We start from the raw sequence: 12,646 nt of genomic DNA on the forward strand, positions 1-12,646 counted from the left end.
GTGGATCCAAATCGCTTCTCAGGCAGGAGTCGATATGGTTCAGCAACATCTCAAGGCACTTTATTACAGTGGATGGAAGTGCTACTGGATGATGGTCATTGAGGCTCTTCTTCTTGGTATAGTTGAAGCTCACTTGAAGCAAGTGGGTACCTCAGAATGCAAAAGTGAGAAGTTAAAGATGATGGTGAACACTCCAGGCAGTTGATCACCACAGGTACTTTTTTTTTGAACTTGATCAGGTACCCCATCGGGGCCATATCCTTTCCATGGGTACACCCTCCTGACGGATGTTCTCACGTCGGCATCAGAGACTGAAATCACTGAACCACCGGGGGCTGCGGGAGTTTGTAAAGGTACATTCTCATTGTAACTTATTGTAATTTTTGAGTATTATACTGTAATGCTGCCACAAAACAGCAAATTTTTCGACCTGTGTCAGTGATAGTAAACCTAATTCTGATTCAGAAAGAACCCGTTTCCTTCAGGATCATGGACAGAATAACAAAGGCAACCCAACTTTATTTTTTATTACTAGGCTGCTAATGTTAGCCATATAGCATACTGGATAGATAATACAGTTGTACTTCCCAGATGTTTGGGATGGAGCATGAGGAATGCCTACCATATTCCATAGGGGCAATCATTATGTCCCTTATTCGGTTAAATAAAGCCTGTGATAGAGGCAATCCCATTATCCATGGCACCATACAGATGTGGGGACAAATGGGGAAGCATTTGGAACTCAGAACATTATCTTTTCTTGTACCTATATCAGCGAAACCCTCTTTTATCTCATGTATAGACGGGGCGTTTGATGCATGGCGAGAATTAGGGATACGCAGCGTTGGAGGCTTATACATACAAGGGATTTTTGCATCATTTCGGCAGCTCCAGGACAAATTCGGATTGCAAAAGAGTAATTTTTTCAGGTATCTCCAGCTAAGACATTATATAAAATCACATCTTTCTGGTTTTGAGACAGCAGAACCTGATAAATTAGATAATCATTTAGGATCATGTTTAGGGACAGAACACACCATCACCTATCTGTATGATGCCATACAAAACAAGTGTCATACAACAATGGATAATTTTAAAAAAGAGTGGGAAAAGGAGTTGGGTACAGAGATAGAGGAAGCTATATGGAATGAGGCTTTGGAGTATGTTACCTCCTGTTCCATCAATCCCAGGCATTGTTTAATACAATTTAAAATCCTACATAGACTACATTACACTAAAGCTATGTTCCCTCTAAGCTTTGTGCATGTGCACACGCACACACGGTTTTCAACCAGCGCACAGAGGAAATTAACGTGTGCACAAAAGGTTAGTTACCTAAAATAATGTAGTAATTAATAATTATACTTATTGAAAATAATCTTTAACCTAAATGTTTCTGTTAACTAGTTAGTCGGTTTTTCAAATACCACAATGCACGTCACTAATTTACGTCACCTCACCTTTCCTGTTCCGGTTTGTACAGCTGCATCACGGCGGCAGACATCTTTGGTGGACAGTGTTCTTATCGTAAAGTTTACAAGGGTCTGTTTCAAATTCTGTAGATAGCTTAAAATTAAATCCAGACTGATTTCAAACTTTCAAATGAACGGTTTTGCGACCTTGCACAGTCGATAGACATTGGAGGAACCTTTCTTGCATCTAGTGAGCGAGGAATCAACTCAAAAACAAGCTGAGAAACCGTTTAGGTGAATGTCATGTGGATATGTTAATGAGAATCAAAAGCTGGATGGAAGTTCTATTAGTGGATGGAAGTTCTATTAGTCTAGATAGAGTTTACAAAGAATGGGTAAATGCCAAAGACAGGAGAGAGAAAAAACAACTGAGTGATTTAAATATGTATGTTATTTTGTTGTTATTCTGTGCAGTTTTATGTCAAATATTTTGTAAACCTACATAAACTGTGCCATATGTGCATTCAGTTTGCACATAATTTTATCACAGGAAAAAAAATGCACAACATAAGATTTTTGCGCCCACTGACTATTAAAAATTAGAGGGAACATCGCTCAAAAGTAAGGATTCATAAAATATTCCCAGGTGTCCCCAATGTGTGAGAAATGCAAGTCCGCGGAGGCAAATTTGTTACATAGTTATGATTTTATGTCCCAGGATACAGGAGTATTGGAAGCAAATATTTGAGGTCCTTTTGAAGGTACTAAAGATTCAGATAATACCAGACCCTATTTTAATAATTTTTGGAACTTCTGTGAGATCAAATAAATTCCAGGCTACCCAGCAACAACTCCTGACCTATGGCATACCTAATGGAAAGAAACTCATACTGATGTTCTCGAACAAGGAGGAAACTCCATCACTCAGACAATAGACACTCTGCATCCAGAGAGGATAAGATACGTCATCAAGGACAGACTCAAGGAATTTGAAAAAAATCTGGCAAACATTACTGTTGTATTTAGAAGAGACCGACAGCTGAACTAAGTGTGGGGGATGGTAGGACCTAACCAGCACATACAGTGGGGGGGGGGGTGAGGGGAAAGGAGACGGGGTGGTAGGGTTTCCTTTGCTTTTTGCTTGTTTACTATACATACATTCATTTGATTTTCATTATGTTGTTATAAGAAAGAAAAGAAAAAAGAAGCATTGTACTTTAGGACATTGTCGGTTGTGGTTAAGCTGATGCTGCTTCACAATAAAAACATCTGAAACAGAATAACAAAGGCAATAGAGCCGTTATTATGTTTAACATATTATTTCAGCCCAGGAGGCTTAATGCAAATTTTATATTGGAAAGTTAAGTGGCCAAAGTTGCATTCTTCCCTTTGATAATCCACTATAGGGAGTAATAGAAATTACAGACATGGAGACTGCAATTCCTCCAATGAGTTCTAATGAAAGTATAGACAAACTAAAAGCAGATTTAATTTAGCCAAGTCACTCATTCTTTGCTTACATTCAACTCCTGAGTTAAATCACTTACTCTGGCACATGGGTTGGAAGCAGCCTTCATGAATTTTAAAATGTTAGTTCTAACTATGTATTTAAGTCAAGGCTACTTCTTTGGGATTCCTGTACATATTTGAAGTTCACAAGTGGATGTTCTTCTCAGATTGCAGCACAGTTAAATTTTCTTTTTTAATTTCAAAATATACTTTATTCAAAAATAAAATTATATACAATAAACCATTCAATAACTTTCCATCCTTTACATACATTTCCATCATAGTCTGTACATATCCATACTTATGGCCACCCACGTGGCACTCCAGTTGTTCACCTTACCGCATCCTTGTTGAGGGGTATACTCCCCGCCCACCGACCCCTCCCACTCCCACGGGTGAAGAAACCTCTACCGTGGTCCTTCCCCACTGGGCCCTTGCGGTGGCTGCACCGAGTTTCAGTGCGTCCCTCAGCACGTACTCCTGCAGCCGAGAATGTGCCAGTCGGCAGCATTCTCCCACGGACATCTCCATGTGCTGGTAGATCATCAAGTTTCGGGCCGACCAAAGAGCGGCTTTCACCGAGTTAATGATCTGCCAGCAGCACCGGATGTTGGTCTCCGTGTGCGTCCCCAGGAACAGCCCGTAGATCAGAGAGTCCTCTGTTACGCAGCTGCTGGGGATGAACCGTGACACTAGCCCGTTCCTCCTCCTCCACACCCTCTCTGCGAACTGACAGTGTGCAAAGAGGTGGGTCACAGACTCCTCCTCACTGCAGTCCTCCTGTGGGCAGTGGGGTGCGGAGACGATGCTCCGGGCGTGCAGGAGGGCTCTGACTGGGAGGGCCCCTCTCACCGCCAGCCAGGCGAGGTCTTGGTGCCTGTTGGTGAGATCTGGCGATGAGGCATTTTGCCAGATGAACTGGATGGTCTGCTCAGGGGTAAACATTGCCATTCTGCACAAACACACAAAACTGGTATATCATTGGTAATTTTATCAATGGTTTACATCCACATTTACATCGACAATAGATACACTTAGCGTTACTTCCAGAACAAAATGAGGTTATGTAAGTAAGTCTGTAACATGGCTCTAAAATTATTTTAAGCCTAATTTCCTGGGATATTCCTCATTCCAGTTCCAAGATTGTACACGCGCAAATATAAAGGACAGCAAAGTAATTGTTACACTGGATCTGATGCAGCACAATAAGAGAAAGGACACAATAAAAAAACACAATAAGTATAAACACATATGATTGTTCATGTATGCATATTGCTTACATGTACATAAAGTGACTGTACAAAAGGTGACTGACAGGAGATAACGAAGTAGTGGTGGAGGGGTGCGTTAGTGAGTGGAGGTGTTGATCAACCTCACTGCTTGGGGAAAGTTACTGCGCTTGAGACTGGTGGTCCTGGCATGAATGCAGTGAAACGATATGTCAGGATGCTCTGTATTGTGCAACTGCAGTGTTGTGAGTATTGATGTGCATAGTCCACTTCTCTTTAGTCTCCTCAAAAAGTAGACGTGTTGGAGAGCTTTCTGTTTTGGGACCATGAGAGGTTGTATGAGATGTGCACTCCCAAGTGCTTCTCATGGGTGGTGAAGCTTATAAACTCAAGTTTGGAAGAAGTATTTGTATAGTCGGGGAGCAGAAATTGTGGGGAATACACAGATGGTGAAGCCTGGCAATTAAAATGCAATGTAGTAGAAACTCACCTGCCCCTGGCTTTTATGCTCACCACCACTGGGGAAAGAGAGAACAGATGGTGACAAACAAAGGTCTCAAGACAGACAGGCCTGAGGCAAGAAAGATGTGGATTGGTGCTTCATTGTCATGGGGATCTGAGCACTTTACAGAATCATATACACCTCTGTACAGGTACATTACATTGTAATGTCATGGATGTAGTGACATTGTTATTTATCAATACTTGTTTTCATGAAATCATGGAAATATTTAGTGCAGAGAAATCAGTTATGACTGTCACGCTGGTAATTTTACTCCTTTACACTTTCTCTAGAATTCCATGACTTTTCTTTTCCTTTAAAATGTTAAGCTTTTGAAACATTTCTTTAGAAACCGCTTCTTCGACTCATTCAGGCAACGGATTTCAGATCAGTGCCATTTCCTTTGACTTGAAGTTTTATCTTAATAACTGTATTAAAATAACTTTTTGTACACTTCGATCAATCCTTCTCTTAACCTTCACCATTCTGAATCTCCAGTCTTTCCATGAACATAATGTTATTCATCTGTACGAGTATGGAAAATCTAAATCTGGTTTATTGTCACTGATACATGTGTGAAATGGGTTGTTTTGCAGCAGTACAGTGCAAAGGCAAAAATTTAAAAATTACAAAAACAATGCAGAAAAAAGGAGGTGGTGTTTATGTGTTCATGGAGTGTTCAGAAATCTGATGACAGAGGGGAAGAAATTGGGTCTAATATGGGTCTTCAGGCTCCTCTATACCCTCTCTACTCAGGATTAGTGGTAATCCAGCTGATATTCAATTTAAAAATGCTTTGAAGTACTTTGCACATTGCTGTAACCTGTGCCATAGGTTACACACACACACACACACCTTTACCAACTTGTCTTTCCACCTTCATAGATTTCTTTACCTGCGTCCCCTGGTTTTTTTTGCTCCTGTACTTTTAAGTTTGTACTTTTCTCTCCTTGCACCAAACTACATCACTTTGCAAGTTAAATTTTGTTTACCATATGCTAGCCCACCCCCCCTCCTTCAGTTTGTAATTTACTGCCTCAGAGATTAATATATCTCTGAATGTTTAGTACTTGTGTACACATTGGATAACTTCATATCTAGGTAATTAATATCATCAAAAAATGACAGTGGACCTTATACTTACTTGAGACCATTACTGTACATGTGCTAACTGTCTGATTCTTGCCCCTTGGCCAATTTTGTATCAACATTGTCACTCACTCCCTACTCACAGGATGGGATTTGGAGACACATGCAATGCAGATGCTGGAATCCAGAGCAAAATATAAAGAGCTGCTGGAAGAACTCGATGAGTCAGACTGTAATGTGGAAGAAAATGGCCAGCTGAAAAATGCTGCCTGATCGGCAGCATTCCACAAAGCATGTATCCCATTGACTGGGGTTTAATTGCTCCAATCTCTCGTTTGCAGCACTTTGTTAAATATATTTTGGAAATTCAGATATGCAACATTAACTGCAAAACCTTCATGAAGCCTTATGTCATTGCATCAAGAACTATTTATTCAACACAATTTGCCTACAATAATTAAGTGCCTAGTTTTGCTTGTTAGCTTATATCTTCCCAAACATCAATTTTTTTTGTTTATTATTGCTCAGGCTGTAGATATCAAGTTCCAACATTCTTCCAGTTTTTTTCTTTCTTAAGCAGGGCTGTAAGGCATTAACATGTAGTAAGGTATTTAATATGAGTTCCGATGGTAGGCTCATTCAGAAAGTCAGGAGACACGGGATCCATGGAAACTTGGCTCTGTGGATTGAGAATTGGTACAGTGTGGTTGTAAGTGGAGTGTATTCTGCCTGGAGGTCGGTGACCAGTAGTGCTCTGAGGGATCTATTCTAGGACCCCTGCTCTTTGCAAATCTTATAAATGACTTGGATGAGGAAGTGGAAGTGTGAGTTAGCAAAATTGCAATTGGCACAAACATTGGTGACATCTCAACCCAAGCAGGGCTGCAGGACCGGATGGTGTCAGTACCAGAGTGCTCAAAGCTTGTGCCCCTCAGCTATGTGGAGTACTTTGCCATGTATTCAACCTGAGCCTGAGGTTCCGGAGGGTTCCTGTACTGTGGAAGATGTCCTGCCTCATCCCTGTGCTGAAGACGCCGCGCCCCAGCAGCCTCAATGACTACAGACCGGTGACATTGACCTCCCACATCATGAAGACCCTGGAGAGACTTGTTCTGGAGCTGCTCCGGCCTATGGTCAGGCCACACTTAGATCCCCTCCAGTTTGCCTACCAACCCCGACTAGGAGTTGAGGATGCCATCGTCTACCTGCTGAACCGTATCTATGCCTACCTGGACTAGCCAACGAGCACTGTGAGGGTCATGTTTTTTGACTTCTCCAGTGCGTTCAACTCCATCCGCCCTGCTCTGCTGGGGGAGAAGCTGACAGCGATACAGGTGGATGTTTTCCTGATGTCATGGATTCTTGATTACCTGACTGGCAGACCACAGTACGTGTGCTTGCAACACTGTGTGTCCGACAGAGTGATCAGCAGCACTGGGGCTCCACAGGGGACTGTCTTGTCTCCCTTTCTCTTCACCATTTACACCTCGGACTTCAACTACTGCACAGAGTCTTGTCATCTTCAGAAGTTTTCAGATGACTCTGCATCTGCATGGGAGATGAGTCTGAGTACAGGGCTATGGTAGGAAACTTTGTCACATGGTGTAAGCAGAATTATCTGCAGCTTAATGTGAAAAAGACTAAGGAGCTGGTGGTAGACCTGAGGAGAGCTAAGGTACCGGTGACCCCTGTTTCTATCCAGTGTGGATATGGTGGAGGATTACAAGTACCTGGGGATACAAATTGACAATAAACTGGACTGGTCAAAGAACACTGAGGCTGTCTACAAGAAGGGTCAGAGCCGTCTCTATTTCCTGAGGAGACTGAGGTCCTTTAACATCTGCTGGACGATGCTGAGGATGTTCTACGAGTCTGTGGTGGCCAGTGCTATCATGTTTGCTGTTGTGTGCTGGGGCAGCAGACTGAGGGTAGCAGACACCAACAGAATCAGCAAACTCTTTCGTAAGGCCAGTGATGTTGTGGGGATGGAACTGGACTCTCTGACGGTGGTGTCTGAAAAGAGGATGCTGTCCAAGTTGCATGCCATCTTGGACAATGTCTCCCATCCACTACATAATGTACTGGTTGGGCACAGGAGTACATTCAACCAGAGACTCATTCCACCGAGATGCAACACAAAGCGTCATAGGAAGACATTCCTGCCTGTAGCCATCAAACTTTACAACTCCTCCCTTGGAGGGTCAGACACCCTGAGCCAATAGGCTGGTCCTGGACTTATTTCCTGGCATAATTTACATATTACTATTTAACTATTTATGGTTTTATTACTATTTATTATTTATGGAGCAACTGTAACGAAAATCCAATTTCCCCTGGGATCAATAAAATATGACTATGACTATGACAATTTTTACATAGTGAATAAGATTGCCATATATTACAACAGAATATTGATGGGATGCAGAGCTAGGCTGTGAAGTGACAGATGGATTTCAATCGGGAAAAGTGTGAAGAGATTCACTTTGGAAGTTCAATCTTAAAGGCAGAATAGAGGGTTAATGGCAGGATTCTTAACAGTGTAATTTATAGAGGAATCTTGGGGTACACATCCATAGTTACCTCAGAGTTACAGTACAAGTTGTTAGAGTGGTAAAAGCGGCAGGTGATGCGTTGGCCTTCATTGGTCAGGAGATTTAGGTTCAAGAACCATGAAGTAATGTTACAGTTCTATAGGTCTTTGTTTGGACCACCCTTACAGTATTTTGTTCAGCTCTGGTCATCCCATTATAGGAAGAATGCAGAAACTTTAGGAAGGGTGCAGAGGAGATTTACCAGGCTAATGTCTGGATTAGAAAGCATATTACATGAGGATAGGGTGAGCGAGCTGGGAATTTTCTCTTTGGAGAGGAGGAGGATGTGAAGTGACTTGATAGAGGCTTCCAAGAGGAATAGATCAAGAGAACAGGCAGAGACTTTTTCCCGGGATGGAAATGGATAATACAAGCAGCATAATTTGAAAGTGTTTGGAGCAAAGTATAGGAAGAATGGCAGAGGCATATTAAAAAAAACTGGTAATGCTACTGAGAGTGGGAGGTGTATGGAATATGCCGCCAGGAGTGGTTGTAGAGGCAAATGCATTAAGAAACCCTAAGATAGACATATGAATTTAAGAAAAATGGAGGGCTATGTGGGAGGGAAGGATGAGATCAGAGGTTCTCAACCTATTTTATGCCATGGACCCTTACCATTAACTGAGGGGTCTGTGGACCCCAGGTCAGGAGCCTCTGGGTTAGATTGATCTTGGAGAAGGTTTAAAAGTTGCCACAACATCATGGGCCAAAGGACTATATTGTATTGCAATGTGCTATGTTCTATGTAATGATTACTGTTCCTCTACTTTATGGCAGAAACACAGTTAAGGAGGGTGGAAGGTTATGGTTCAAGATGAAGCTTTTTCTTGCCTAATCAATAACGTAGTACATATTCTTTTCAGATTGTGCAGCTTCTCTGTTTTGAGGACCATTGCCTTTGACTGAAAGTTTTTGCTTTTATGTTGAATGTTTGCTTACTTCGATATACAAAAAATGGCTTCTCCTTGACAGACAAATTAGATATATTCTAGCTAGAGATACTAAACACAACATAAGTTTAGTTCTTCCACAGTACTCTGTAAGATCTCCTTTTTGGCCTTAATCTTTCCTTTACCGGTATTTTTTAAAGAAGTTTTACTTTTTTAAATATCTTTTTAGATGCTAATTTATAGTTATTCCTCTCTTTGTCTCTCATTCCCCTCAGATCTGCTCTGGGCATAGTACATTTATCTTGGTTTTCTACTACATGTTGAACTTATCAATTAAGCTAGGGATCTGGAACTGCAGCTCGATGACCTTAGGCCCACATAGGAAACTGAGGAGATGATTGATCGGAGCTACAGGAAAGTAGTCACCCCAAGTTTCAGGAGGCAGGAAAATGGAGAAGGAAAATGGGCAGCCATTATAACATACCGCCGTGGCCATTTCCCTCAATAATAAGTATATCGTTTTGGATACTGCTGAAGGGGATGACCTACTGGGGAGAGGGGTCCCCAGTATTGCCACCAATGACATAGATAGGAAAAGTGAGGAGGTCCCGAAGAGAGAATTTAAGGAGCTACGTATAAAGATGAAAAGCAGGACCTCCAGGCAAACAGCCTCTGGATTGTTGCCTGTGCCACGTGCCAGTGAGAGTATGAATAGAATGATCTGGGAGATGAATATGTGGCTGAGAAACTCGAGCAGGGGGAAGATTTCAGATTTTTGGATCATTGAGATGTCTTCCTGGGAAGGTATGACCTGTACAAAAGCATCGGGTTACATCTGAATCCAAAGGGTTCCAATATCATTGTGAGCAGGTTTGTTAGAGTTGTTTGAGAGGGTTTACACTAATTTAACAAGCTGGAATGTTGCCTTGCAAGCAGAGGCAGTGTGTAGTGAGACTGTCAGGAAGGACAGGCAGATGATAGGGCACAATTGAAGTAGTGGGATGATCTGCAGTATTTAAAAAAGGACAAAAATTGAAAAGAGTGATGGACACAGAACTGAATGTGTTATATTTGAATGCACTCAGCATACAGAATAAAGTAGATCTTGTAGCGCAGTTAAAGTTGGGCAGGTCTGACATGAATATCACTGAGTTGTGGCTAATAAAAAGATTATATTTGGGAGCCTGACATCCAAGGATACACATTTTATTGAATGGACAGGCAGGTAGGTGGGGGGGGGGAGCCATTGCTCTGTTGGTTAAAAATGAAATCAACTCCTTAGAAAGAGGTCACATAAGATCAGAAGATATAGAATCCTTGTGGATAGAGTTAAGAAACAGCAAGGGTAAAAAGAGCCTGATGGGAGATATATACAGGCCTCCAAACAGTGGTGTGGATGGGTGCTACAAATTACAATGGAAGATAGAAAAGGCATGCCAAAATAGCAATATTAGAAACATAGAAAACCAACAGCACAATACAGGCCCTTCGGCCCACAATGCTGTGCCGAACTTGTACTTATTTTAGAAATTACCTAGGGTTACCCAGAGCCCTCTATTTTTCAAAGCTCTATGTGTAGGGCAGGAGGAGAAGATGGTGGCGCGATGCAGCGCGCGCAGCTCTCCGGTGAAATGATATCATATTTGTAAGTAGGATGCCGTGCACAATTCTGATTTGATGGAGACAGACATGAGAAGGCACAGAGGAACATCTGGAGAAATTTCTGAAATGCCCGGTTCGCTGCTGCTGCTACTGTGCGATCAAGAATCTCTGGAGGGAAGGCCCCAAAATCCCCGGCTTTGCCTGCTGCTGGCGACCAAGGCTGGTGTCGAAGCGTTCGGCAGAGATGGTGCTCGGTACTCGGTGTCGGAGGGCTGATCAGATCTCGAAGTTTTCGGATAACTCAGAGTCGGACTGTGGTCGGGCATGGCAGGGGGAGTTTTCTTCCTTCGCCCGTCTGTGTGAGACGCGGGACTTCTGAGAGACTTTGAACTTTTTTACTGCGCTCATGGCCTGTTCTTCATCAAGTTATGGCATTGTTGCACTGTTGTAACTATATGTTATAATGATGTGGTTTTTGTTACTTTTTCAGTCTTGGTCTATCCTGTGTTTCTGTGATATCACACCGGAGGAATATTGTATCATTTTTTAATGCATGCATTACTAAATGACAATAAAAGAGGACTGTGTGTCCTCATAATCTAATAGTCTAATCTAACCTATCCAACAGCATCTTAAGAGACCCTATCGTATCCCAACTCCACCAACATCGCCAGCAGCGCATTCCACACTCTCACCACCCTCTGCGTAAAAAATTCACTCCTGACATCTCCTCTGTAACTACTTCCAAGCACCTTAAAACTGTGCCCTCTCGTATTAGCCATTTCAGACCTGGGAAAAAGCCTCTGACTATCCACCCGATCAATGCCTCTCATCATCTCATACACCTCTATCAGGTCACCTCTCATCCTCCGTCATTCCAAGGAGAAAAGGCCAAGTTCACTCAACCTGTTCTCATAGGGCATCTCCAACATCCTTATAAATCTCCTCTGCACCCTTTCTATAGTTTCCACATCCTTCCTATAGTAAGGTGTCCAGAACTGAGTACAGTACTCCAAGTGGGGTCTGACCAGGGTCCTATATAGCTGTAACATTACCTCTCGGCTCTTAAACTCAATCCCACAGTTAATCAAAGCCAATAAACCATGTGCCTTCTTAACCACACAATCAACCTGTGCAGCAGCTTTGAGTGTCATAAGGACTCGGACCCCAAGAACCTTCTGATCCTCTACACTGCCAAGAGTCTTACCATTAATATTATATTCTGCCATCATGTTTGACCTACCAAAATGAACTTGCTCACACTTATCTGGGTTGAACTCCATCTGCCACTTCTCAGCCCAGTTTTGCATCCTATTGATCTCCTGCTGCAACAGTCTATCTGACAGCCTTCCACACTATCCACAACATCCCCAACCTTTGTGTCATCAGCAAATTTACTAACACATCCCTTCACTTTCTCATCCAGGTCACTTACAAAAATCATGAAGAGTACGGGGCCCAGAACAGATCCCTGAGGCGCACCACTGGTCACCGGCCTCCATGCAGAATATGACCCGTCTACGGCCACTCTTTGCCTTCTGTGGACAAGCCAGTCCTGGATCCACAAAGCAAGGTCTCCTTGAAATCCATGCCTCCTCACTTTCTCAATCAGTCTTGCATGGGTTACCTTGTCAAATGCTTTGCTGAAATCCATATACACTACATCTACTGCTCTACTTTCATCAATGCATTTAGTCACATCCTCAAAAAAATTCAGTCAGACTCTTAAGGCATGACCTGCCTTTGACAAAGCTATGCTGACTATTCCTAATCATACTATGCTTCTCCAAATGTTCATAAATCCTACCTCTCAGGATCTTCT

Source organism: Mobula birostris, chromosome 6 (assembly GCF_030028105.1).
Source record: "Mobula birostris isolate sMobBir1 chromosome 6, sMobBir1.hap1, whole genome shotgun sequence".
Taxonomy (NCBI): Eukaryota; Metazoa; Chordata; class Chondrichthyes; order Myliobatiformes; family Myliobatidae; genus Mobula; species Mobula birostris.